Genomic DNA, 12,993 nt, shown 5'->3' with positions numbered 1-12,993 from the left:
ACAACATCAAAGGAAATATGACATTCCCGCTCTTGTGTTATCGTTCGGACTTGTTTACTCTGTCTTCAGCCACCCTGGATGGACTTAAATTGATTTGATTCCTGCTCTCAACCCCTGAGAACATCTTTCTCTTACGCACATTGACACACACAAAAGTAAGAAAGGGCAGAAATAATTACCTCGACCTGTGATGAGTTCCTATAGCCACAGCGGGCGTGTGTTAGCACGTGCATGCTGTTTATGCACCAAGTTGTGCTCAGTATTCCCTCGGTGGAACAGATATACATGTGTGCATCTGTGTGTGATTGAGTAAATGAGCAAATGTGTGCATGAATGTGTGTGTGTGTGTAGGCTGGAATTCAGAACGGTATTGATTAAACACAGCAGGGGGTCGGCGTGTGAGCACTGCAGATAGCTCACCTGCACACAAAAGCAGTAAAAACGTGCACATCAAAACTGTCCGCTGGCTTCATTAGAAAGAGGCTGCCTGGCTCAGCATGATGAATAAAACGATTTAAACGCCACTTTGAGGTGGAAAATAAAATTTTTATATGAAAACTATGCTTACAATCCACTTGGCGACCTTCTATGGTTTAATGCAGGTGTGTGTGTGTGTGTGTGTGTGTGTGTGTGTGTGTGTGTGTGTGTGAGAGAGAGAGAGTGACAAAGTGAGGAGAACACAATCAATAACCCAAACAGTTCTGAGCCAATAATCTGTCACATGATCAATGGAGGCTGGATTTGTGGCAAAGAAAATATAATCAGAATTTCTTACTAGAAAACCTTTATTGTAAACAAATAAAACAATATGTAATTCATTTCCACATCCAAAAATATTTACCAAGATGGCCGAAATGGAATAAATGACAAAATTACTGAGTCGACCTGTTTGTTTAGTTGTTAGTATTTAACATAAACTGCGCTTGTGTGTCAGTGGGCAGTCCGCTGGATTTATTTGCCTCCCATGTCCTGTTTTTTAGAGAATTTTAACCCCCCCGAAAAGACCAGATCTCCAGAGTGTGAGTGCACCAGGAGACTGACATAAATGGGTCCTCTCAGCGGGAGTCTTGTATTAATGGCAAATCTGACACCAAACCGACGCAGAGCACGACGTCGCGTCACGGAATGAAGGATGTGGAGCTCCGAGCTCTCTGACGCCGCAGAGGCAGAACTGCTGCCGGATTTGTTCCGCCGGGTCGGTTCGGCCTCCAGTGAATCCACCAGAGAGAGTCCAGAAATATGTGATGAACTGTGCGAGACTTGGTTGGGGGGAAAGTATGTTTAATTTCCCAGGTTACTGAAATTCACCGGCAAGAACTCGTTATAGAAACTGATGTGCTGATAAGAATTTAATATAAAATAGATGAATAAATGCTGAATCAATGAAAAACACACCTGTGCACGCTCTGGAATGGAGTTTTCTCTAAAATGATGCTAAATGGCTCTTCTTAACGTTGTGATAGTAAAGTTGAGTGGATCTGTACCTGCAGGAGAGCAGAGAAAGGTGGGACAACCCCAGGAAAATACTTCCAAAACCCCTATTTATCTATGTGAGAGCAGTAACATGGAATGGACTCATTGTTCCACTTTCCTGGTTTTGCAGCATGCACTGGTTTCCCTTTTTCAGTTTCAGATTGTGGCTCTTTGTTTTCATATTATTTAAATTTCCAATTGACCAATTACTTATTGCCTACTTTGTAGCTAATATAAATGCATGTCCCTGTATTACCTTCCCTGGAAAAAACACCCTGGAAAGATTGAAATTGTTTGGACTACAGTCCTGCAGAGAGAGAATATAGAGTGTTCATTTGTATCAGTTCAATAATTACGAGCCGAAGGAGCAAAAATTAAGCTCCCTTCTCCCTCTTCCCTTTCTCTTCTTTCATTCTCTCTCCTGATTGATTGGTGTCCCTCGTCCATTCATGATTCTCTGGGTTCGGTGAGGAGGTCAAAGGTGTGAAAAGGAAAAGAGATTGAGTCACTCTTCCATCCCTTCCGTCCAGAGCCACACCTTCACGCTGCACCTCTAAGCCTCCCATGCAAATTGTATCACCTCGTGGGCCTCAGCGCTGGCGGCCGGCAGGTCGGCTTGTGGCTCCCTGCCGTAACGATGCTGCAGAAAACCAGTTTCTTAAGCATTTAACTCAGGACATAACTGTAATTTTAAGCACATGGGGGAGCTACTAACACGTTTGTTGTTCATTGTATTTGTGTCTCTGCTCCTTTCTTTTTTCTGCCTCTCTTTTCTCCATTCCTCCAGTTCTCACTTTCCACAGTACTGGGTTTTAATCACTGCTGTAATTGGCAACTCCCCGCTGTGCAGACACACACACACACACACACACACACAGAGTAGCTGCTGCAAGTCCCTCTGGCAATGTACTGTGTGCGTGTGTGTGTTGTGGGGGCAGGATAGGGGGAGATATGGAGAGATAAGGATAATGAAAGAAGGGGAGTTTCAGAACTGCAGGCCAACTCACCAATCTGTTTGCTGTGAAGCACTGTGAGGAAGTGGAGCCACGCAGCCAAATTTTAATTATCTGAGAGGGGGAAAAAATGACATGGCCGAAGATTTATTACAGAACACAATATTGTGTTTGAGTTTCCGGAGACCAGGATGCTGCTTCGACTTAGTCAAATCAATAATTGGCCTTGTTACATGGGAAGAAGGCCGAGCACCATTTATAAAGGAACAGATGCTTGCGGATCGTGCACAAAATAATTCCTGGACTTTGGATTGCACGGCACCGCTCACTGTCTGTGAGGAAGTAGTTGTGAGTTTACCTCTGCAGACATTCCTGAAAGCCTGATCCGTCCTGCAGATCAACATTCCACCAACTCACAGGCTAGATGCTGGCTAGGCTAACTGGCTAAAAGAGCGGAGGAGCATTTAGCTGTTATTTTTAGCAACAATCTATCTGCCGATTATGTCAGGGATGATGATAAAGTGCAACTTTCAACCATAATTTAAATGTTTTTTGTATTTGTATATTTGTATTTATTAAACGATAAAAGCAGAATTGTTAAAAATGGACATTGCACATCCAAGATGCAATCCTAACAGTGTCCGGATATCGTTCAGTGATTCGTTATTCGTCATTCATTAATTCATAAAGTCATTAACTTTGCATGCACAGAGAAATGTGTGTGCATGTGCTTATGTGCACAGGTGTGGGTGATGCAATGTGCAAGTAAATATCCTGCAACACAGACCCCACCTGGAGAATTTAGTGAACTGGATTTTTGTGTCAGACAGGACTTCGTCAGTCATTTCGAGGCTTCACTTTTGTGTAAATGTTGCCTCACGCTGATTATCTTCGCATCACAAAGTGCTAAATCCTGACAGAATTACAGAAAATCAGCTCAACAGTAAAAGAAACAAAAAAAAGCAAGCGTGGAAACAGAAACCAGATCACATGATGCTTTCACTCCACATTTTTAGAACAAGTGAAATGTTTTATTACATCGGTGAAAAGACTTTCAGGAGATGAGCTGAATCTATTTGGGCTTATTGGACCAGCGGCACCAAATCCTGTGACAATGGCCGTCCTAAAGCCTGTGCTAAAGAATCCCAGCTTTATGCTTATCATGGCACATTGGCAGCAGAATGGAAAGTTTCATGGTGTGTGTGTTTGTGTGTGTGTCTGTGCCTGTGTGTGTGTGAGTGAGTGAGTGAGAGAGTGTGTGTCTTTTATGTGGGTCACCCCACCATGTCTAATGACCCCTCGCTGTGTGCAGCGTCCTGCGCTGAGCTGCTCCCTGCTGTCACACACACACACATACATACACACACACTCAGCGGGGGAGATTTTTGGGGTGTCTCTCACCCTAATACCCTCCTCAATGCACCACCACTGCATCTGTTGCTCCTGTTTCTCCAAGTTTAAACTTGGTCGGTGAAGTTCTAGCACGGCTCTGCTTCTCTCCATTTTCAATGATCATCGTTTTTCCTGGTTTTGTTTCTCCAGACTAAAGATGGATCCCCCCCTTTTTTAAAAACCATCTTCCATTTAATTTGTTCATTTTAATGGGATATTTAGGTGTAGCTAATGCTCCAAGCCTTTTGTTTTTCATTGTCTGTGTAAAATGGGAGTAGAGGCCTCAGCAGGCCTCTAAACCACGAAGAGCGACTGCAAACAGGTGAGGATCTGCACCCCCGCACATTGATGTTGCGCTGCTATCCTCAGAAAAGATTTATTACTGTAGTAAATGCACCTGATGATAGCAGATTAAGCTAGTGTCAGTCGTTTAGCATGTACATTAGTGAAGCCTTTCAATGAATGAAAGGATTTTCCTTGAAACAACCAGTGTGAAGCTTTTGTTTTATAATGTGACAGTTTCGCCGTATCAGCGATTCTGTACAGATGGACTGACGAGACAGAAGGACAGAGACCTTCCTTTAAATTTTAGGAGAGGAGGAGATGTAGGTACAATGTGCACATCCTTAAAGCAGCATACACAAAAACACAGCGACATTTGAGCAAAAACAGGCAAAAAAGATGCACATTAAGTCACCGTAATGAGCACGCAGCATGCATATGTATCTCAGTCCATAAAACACTGAAACACACACACACACACACTGAGACTAAGTCTCCGCCAGCTACGTCAGTATATTTTCACACTGCAGCAGCGCCTCTTTGTCTGCCTGTCGACCAGCCAGCTGTAAGATGGAGGGCGAGAAATATGGTTTTTAGCCGTCCAATTCGTCAGACAGAAGACGCGTTCTTGTCTTTTTTGTTTATACGTCATTGATTTTTCTCTCGAGCTCCTCTGAGTGCACCTATAAGTGTGATTTTCTTATAATGACTGAGGAAGAGAGAGAGAGCGTGTGTGCGTGCGCGCCCCTGCCTGTGTGTGCATGCCGGTCAGACAAAGAATAAGTCCTCAGCTACTCTGTGCACACTTAAGTAGAACATTGAAGACGTGCGTGCACGAACATACCTGGTGCATGTCAGGAGTGCAGATTAGAAGAGGAGGACAACCCACTGTCCACCTGTCTGGGGTATCAGCTGTTGTTTGTGTTGTGTCACACACACGCATGCATGCACACAGTACAGACAGTTTGCTCCTCTTGTGATGTTAGCAGCGTGCACACACACACACACACACACACCCACACACACACACACACGCAGGAAGCAGATTGCAGTAACACAGTCCCCCTGCTGCCTTATCCTTCTGTTATTTTTGCTTTAATAATCTAATTTAAACACCTAAAGGGAAAACTCATGGCGGTATTTTACTCAGTTTCAAACTATATCTCAACCTAAACAAGTACAAAGCAATGTCACTGTCGCAGAAAAAACCCAACCCAAAACACAGTTTAAAGGTTACACTGGAACTTTTAGGTCTCCCAGCACACACCCACAGTCTTTTTTAGTGCATTTGACAGCAATGCCTTGAAGGAAAGCCATTTCAAGGGAAAATGCATTGCTGTGTAACAGACACGGGCAGAAAATAAAAAAGCTGGGAGAGAGAGAGAGAGAGTTGGGGGGAGAGAGGGAGATGGAGCCGGGGAGAATGATTCAGATGTATGGAAGGCCTCGACGAGAGAAGGTTTGCCATTGTGTGATAAACACAAACACAGATGTATTTAGGCTTTGATTCCAGGTTGCTTTTCAGTGCTCGCAGTGGGAGCTGTCCCACACACACACACACACACACACACACACACACCATGGACTCGACTGATAGGATTAGAGACTGGTGCTATAGTCACTCTCTCCCTCTCCTTTCCTCTCCTCTCTCGTCTGCCAAGCCTTGATTATTCACAAGGTTACTTCCTGATTGCCCATAGCAGCAGTAACAGACATGGGTTCATTATCTCTCCACCTCTTTCCCCCTCTCATTTTCAGTCCTTCTACCGTGTACGGTGTGTGTTTCTGGACCACGGTTAAGTGAAAGGGCAGAGCTTCTACGCCAAGGAGCCGAAAATGTTACAGCACCGTTAGCATGTAGCCAAACCTAAAAGAAAACAATCGTGCATATCTATCTATCTCTCTCTCTCTATCTGTGTGTCTGTCTGTCTGTCTATCTCTCTCTCTCTCTCCATCTATCTGTCTGTCTGCCTACCTGCCTGCCTGCCTGCCTGCCTGCCTGTCTGTATGTCTGAATAGAACTTACCTTTGAGGATGATGTCAGCGGCTAATTAATAAAAAATACAGCCAGACCGGAGAGAGGCGGTTTTGTCGATGCCACTGCATTGGAGGATATCGGTGCCGCCGCTGCAGCGAGCTTCAATCTGAAGTCGTCCGTGCAGGAAAACTGCCACCAGTAGCTGAGGATGGTTAATAACCAAACTGAAAGGGAATTTGTGTTGTTGTTGTTGTTGTTTTCAGTAACTCTCTTGGTGTTTTGCAGAAAATATTCTGGAGGGGAGGGAGGACGCTGAGGCTAAATTTATTTGCTATATGAAAACTGTTGGTTTTTCCCTTCTGTGTGGGGGACAATATCCCCATTCGGAGGAGGAGAATGTGAGTGTGGTGTTGACACATGTTAGTGCTGGCTGATTAGTCAACATAGAAAGGAACACGAAGCTCCTCCACCACCATTCAGCCATTTTGTCTCCCTGTCTGTCATAGTGGTGGAGTGGATGCTTGTGTGTATGCGCGCGTGTTTGTGTGTGTGCCTGTGAGGCTTTTGTTGAAGTAATACAGGAGGGTGACAGGGAGTGAGGAAGACAACACCGTGGATTAACAAAATATAATAATGGCGACACAGACCTGAGCCAAGCCAAACGATGCTGAGATGCATTTGTGTTTGCCGGAATTTTTAGTGTTTCTTTTATTTTTAACCTTTAGAGTTGCACCGCTGCAGTAAAATGCAGGAAATAAGGTGTTTCTAGTGGTAAATGAGAGTGGGGTCTATTGTGTGTCCTGTGTTAAGTGGATTAACGGAGCGGCCGCTGAGACAGACAGCCAAAGTGGCAGCCATAACCGTTGTTTACAAGCCCGGTTCGCCTCTGTCGCTTCGGGTTTTCACACGACGCTGATTTGCTTTCTTAGAATTTCTCACAATGGTGGGGTGGAGTTTGGGCGACGTCGTTGTGTAATCTTTTCAATAAAAGCATGAAAGTTGGGACATCACACACATTTGCACACATTTAATGTATAGAATTGCATCAGTGCTGCGTAAGAGCAATTATTTTGTGGTTCAGAAAGGGGTATTTATTTAGACCCACATTTTCTTATTTAAATAAGTTGCAGTTATTTTACATTAGTTTGGAAATTTTTTGATCATTTCATAGAAATAGAAGTCAAAAACAATTTTGTATACAACTAGGGTCTTAATCATTTTATGAATTAAGACAGAAAAACACAGAAAAACAATAATGCAAAATAACGTTTTAAAAAATATACCAAAATCTGGTCAGTTTTATCTTAATATAGCAAAGAAGTTCTTATTATTATTGTATTTCAATTTTTATCAATACTATTAATTTTTGAAAATGTATATGTATATTGGTAGTATATATGTAATAAACAGGTAAATATTGTAATAACCCTTAAATCCTCCCTGGCTTCCAGTCGGCTTGAAATCTAAACAATACATTATTTTTCCGCTTGTGTCTGTGCATGTGTGTTTGCGTGTGCACGCATGTTGCACTGGAAAATGCATACGTCGTGGATCTCGTGATCAGCTTCAACAGAGATTCAATTTTAAATCATTCTAAGCGATGCTTCATTTTTTTTATCATGCTTCTGCGTAATTGTTATCAGCAGATAATAAACACTCACATCTCACAGATGTGTTATCACACCGCACGTGTCTTATCTCTGCAGGTAATAAATACCTCTATATGTGCACACTTAACCTTGCCTACAACAGCGCCACATAATAAGATTTCTTTAAGTGCTGTAAATTAGATGATGCTGTGATTCACATCTGAGCCCCTGATGTCACCTCCTCCTTTTCACATTCACCTGTTCCTCCTCTGTTTATTCTTTTGTCATTTGATTTCAAGGTGAGTTCACTTAATTAGTTTGTTATTGTTCCACCTTTTTTAAGGTAATAACCTGTCACGTTGATGGACCATTTAGTGTGAGGTAATGTGTGTCTCAAAATCCATTTGATGCTGAGACTCCTCTTTCTTTTCTTGTTATCTTTGAGAGATTTAAACCGCATTCTTTGTCCCGCACTAACCCTGAATGAGCTGTGAAGCGTGTCGTCGATGGGAGTTCCTCACCTTCATCCTCGTCTGCCCCTGTTGGCTTCCACGGAGGCCTACGCCGACAACCTACACACACACACACACACACTCGGGGTCAGAGCTAGCGAGGATCAGTGGTGCTAGAGGTCGGCCAACACAAAATTGTTGTCTGTAAGCTGCTTTGGAGCGAAAGGAGAAGTTTAAAGGACAATTCCAAATAATCTGTGCAAGAAAAGGTTTTTTCTTCTTTGCGCGTCATCAGTGTCACTGGCGCAGCCTTTGTATGGGAGGGGGAGGGTGTGGATCCGCTCGCAGTTCAACACGCCAACAGAAACTGCAATTGATTTGCTAATGATAGAGCGTTCAGCCTTAATATGACGCATATAACAACCTTGTCCTTTTCAGTGCTGGAATGTTTGGAGCAAAATTGGCTTTGTGAATTGATTAAACTGGAGGTGAGCTGGAACAAGGCGTGCAGGATATTGTTTATTATGCTGCGGAAAGATGATTTGAGATAAATGGGACGCACCTGCTCGCACGTGGGTGTCACTCCGCGGAATGCACAAGGCTAACAGAATTACCATTATTGAACAGGAACCTGCGCTGCAGGAAGATTTATTAAATTCATTTTGGCGGAGTCGGAGCTCCGGTGTAGGGATATCTGCCTGGATCAGCATCTCAGTGGAATTTATACTGGCCAAAGCATGTGAGATTTTTCAATTCCCACGTTTAAAAAAAAATTAAAAATCGGTCTTTTTTTGGTCCCAAATCAAGATTTGTTTCATTCCTTATATTAGATTTATGGACCGGCTGGGGTCATTTATCACCATGTTTTCTGGGATATTTATCCAAATTAATCCATGTTTTCCACAAATCAACTCAGAGTAGCATTAGAAAACTGCTTATTCCTTTCCCCCCTTAACTAACATGTACACCAAAATGATTCCTAAATCTATATTAATATGGCAATATTAACATTATTAAGACGCACTGTGACACGCACGACACACAAATCCAGATGTGAGTGGCTCTAATGAACAGCTGTTGACGATAATCCATCTGATAAATGACTTTATCAGAGTGACTCTAAACCCTTCTTCTCTGGGAATCTCTCCGCCAACATGACACCATCAGGAGACATAACGGAATATCAGGGAGCAGCGAGTTGGCGCGCCCGCCGCCCGCTCACAGCGTTGTTGGAAATTCAAACACGGCCTTCATCTGTCTGCTTATATTAAATAATTCTTTTTAAAAAAAACAGGAGCACCGCTGCCTGTAATGGTTGTGGAGACAAACGGCTATTTTAGCTGCTGCTGTTTGCCAGTGCATCCAAAAAAATTCCCTGCACACACACACACACACACACACACACACACACACACCTATGATGAGCTGTCACTGGTTTTCAGTGTTTTTGACTCACAGACCTTCAATTTCCTTAAGCAGAAATCGAGTGTTGCCTCTCTGTCGGCAAAGAGCGGATGTGGGATGGAGGATTTTTTTTTTCTTACCATGGCAACCACTAATGCAGCATAGGTGCAGACACAGAGCCGCTGCCGCTGCTGTAATAATAAGAGGATTGTAGGAAGCCAGGTGAAATGTCATCCGGGCTTTTGTTTTTAATAATCAAGGAGTTCTTTTCATGTCTAGTGTGGTCAGCTCCAGAAGGACCCAGGCTCTACTGGAAATGAGGTTTTTGTATTTGTCCGGCATCCCTTCGATGCGTCGTGGCTCCTCATATGCACTGACCTGCTCTGAAAATGTTGTCAAGTGTCTCCTTCACATTGTTTTCGATATCGGCTTATGCCACCCAATCCTTATAATCCCACTGTAGCCTGAGTCAGAATATCAGGTCCCTGCAGCGTCCTCTCACCTTTTCTTGTGTGATTCCTGTATCCTGCTCTTAACACGCGGGATTACAAGTCTGGACGGCGCCAGCTAACAGGTTAGCTCGGCCTTTTAATTGATGTAATCGTCAGTTTGCCGCAAATGGACTGTGGTGAGTACAGTGATGTATATGTGATGATGCAATGTTTGCATGTTGTTTGCAAAAATAAAGGCACAAGGCAAATGAATACTCAGAGGCCGTGTTGCTTGCTTATTGTTTTAAGAGCTAATTTTTCCCTCATGTTGGTGCCTGACTTGGTTACACACACTTTGTGTTGCACAGAGAATACACTGGGCCTAAATTTCTTTCATTTACCACATTTATATGAGGGAAAGTTGAAACTCTGGCCTACTCTGGAAGCACAGCATTACAAGAAAATGTCAGAAACATTTAATTCGGCCTCTGCGTGACACATTTGTCAAGGAGGCCGAACGACTCGAACCTCTGCACGAGAGCGTCACTCCAAAGTAAACATTCCTTCTGCGTAGTCCTGTTTTCTGCACTTCTCTGACCTGCACTGGTGTGTATGTGTGATTGTATGTGTGTGTCGGAGGGACGGGGGTGTTTGTTTTGTCTGCCCCTATCTATAGCTCTGCCCTGCCCCTTTCTTTCACAAAAGAGAAAAGAACCACGCCCCTCTGGCCTCGGCCTGGTGCATGTGTGTGGTGTTTCGCTCTCATGGGATTTTAGGATTCATCCTTGTTCCTTTTTAACACAAAATATACTTATGTACAAGGTGACACGTATTAGATTAGATTAGATTGATAGATAGATAGATAGATAGATAGATAGATAGATAGATAGATAGATAGATAGATAGATAGATAGATAGATAGATAGATAGATAGATAGATAGATAGATAGATAGATAGATAGATAGATAGATAGATAGATAGATAGATAGATAGATAGATAGATAGATGTGTTTTCAAATATCCCTATTTGGGAAAATCCAGTATTCCTTAATACTTTCATGCTCTTTTGGCACAGAATATTTGCATACGCTACCTATGGAATTACTTCAATAGGATGCCTTCACAAAGGCCTGTGAGGGCACACATACATTGATGAATGTGGAATGCAGGGACAGGATTGGATGCACATACATTAAATATAACCTGTGCATCCCCAAGTCAACCCTCCAGGGAAAGAAACCAGGACCTTTCTGGAGTTTTTTTTTTTGGGGGGGGGTTGTTATTCCTGTTTTCTGGGGCTCTCTGTTTTCATGGGCTTGTCTTCTGTTTGTTGCAGAAGGCACATAAACATACCTGCCGTTCCCTCCAAATCCTGCATTAAGCTGGATGAGTGCACGAGTCAGGATAATAGTTGAATCTGTCAAGGTGTGAGCGAGCAAGTGTATGCAAACCCCTATGGTTTCCCAAGGTGTATTCTAATTTTTTAATCTGCTTTAGTGAATTTCTCCCCCTTAAAACCCTGAGACATGCAGCAAAGACGACACTGGGATATTTATGCAGTCCGGTGGGTACGTGGAATGTTTCCAGCATTAGAATGTTGTCAGATGAGCTGCATGGAGAAATTATAAAAGACTCAGCATAGCCCAGTAAACAGGTTTATAATAAGCTAAATACTCGAATTGGAATTACTTTGTCCCTGAAAAAATGCACAGTGCTGGTCAGTACCTTTAGATTATATTTTGTCTCTCCTTATTCTGTCAGTCACACAAGCTTTGTTTATGACAATTCTTTAAAAAAATAAAAATAAAACCCGACCCTGTGTTTTCTTTTAAATGTATTGTCTGTATTGCCACTTATCAATAATTTCCAGGTGTACCTGTTTACCCAGCCGGCCCTATCCGAGCCCCCATGATGGAAACTGCCGTCTCCAGCTGGAAGAAGGAGCCATGTCTGGGCTCCCTGGAGTGGTGCAGCAGCGGTCACTGGAGAGCCACCGTGTGTTTGGGAACATCACAGCCTGTGTAATTTTGGCACAGCTTGGATGAAGGGCCATTTCACAGGCATTACGGAATAATCTTTTGGCAGAATCTCTCCAGGATCAAGCAAAATTGGATGTTTAACCTCACGTGTCCTGGAGGGTATTTGGATTGACTCTGACCTACTCTGGTCTAAACATCGCTTTTTATAAAGATGTTTACACTGTACTCTGATCTTTACAAAAAACAAAACAAAACATGTACACACTTTTGTTTAGATGATTGCAACACAAGCCAAAATTACAATAGATATACTACTAGGTCAGCGGGATACTGATGGGCCATCATCCAAGATTTTCACTGTCTACTTTAATTTTTTGTTTTGAAACAACTCAAGACATCCGTTGTTAATGATTGACAGCTCTGCATATGCCAGGAATGTATTTAATTTACCATTTTACATGCAGTATGAGTTATAGTAAAAAGACCAAGAGATACGGCTAATAAATTCCTTGTAAATATCAATAAAGCAGTATTAGAATGACTAGGAATAAAATTGACGTAATCTTTTGGTATCAGTCATCAGTATATCTGAAAAATCAAAGATTACCTGATGATTACAAGCAGAGCTTAGACTTCTGTGGGATTCACATAATCTGCAAACAAGCTTTTTAACCTTTAATCAACTTGTCACAGGTAACGTAAACTGCATGTGATGCCAATGTGATTAAAAGTTTTTTTGTAATCTAAGCTTAATTCTGTGACTGTGATGCAACGACCCTCACCTGTCAGTTATTTTATTTAAATAATTACTGATCACAGAAGCGTTTACATTTTTAAAGGTCTGCAAACATTTTAGGCTTCGTGCCTTTTTGATCTGTGATGGATTATTTTATCTGTTAAAAAAAATCTTACACACAAAGGTAGATAATTAAACACACAGGAAATCTTTTTTTTATATTTATTTGTCGAATTCCCACATAGCCAATCCAGGGACTTCGGCACGGATTGTTTTGAAATATGAATCTGGCTATCCTCATTTATTTTACCCACACAAATGGT

The 12,993-nt window shown here is 42.4% G+C and overlaps 1 long non-coding RNA gene across 1 annotated transcript in view; it reads left to right on the top strand.

Moving 5' to 3' along the window:
- The window catches only part of LOC105416655 (uncharacterized), a 29,303-nt gene extending 16,616 nt beyond the window's left edge, over positions 1-12,687 (top strand). The window contains exon 4 of the long non-coding RNA XR_964662.2: positions 11,826-12,687. This is a non-coding gene — a long non-coding RNA (uncharacterized lncRNA). The remainder of the gene's footprint in view (positions 1-11,825) is intronic.
- The last annotated feature ends 306 nt before the right edge of the window (positions 12,688-12,993 follow it).

Source organism: Takifugu rubripes, chromosome 7 (genome assembly GCF_901000725.2).
Source record: "Takifugu rubripes chromosome 7, fTakRub1.2, whole genome shotgun sequence".
NCBI lineage: Eukaryota > Metazoa > Chordata > Actinopteri > Tetraodontiformes > Tetraodontidae > Takifugu > Takifugu rubripes.
The sequence above is the reverse complement of the archived record's forward strand: the minus strand, read 5'-3'. Positions and strand labels throughout refer to the sequence as shown.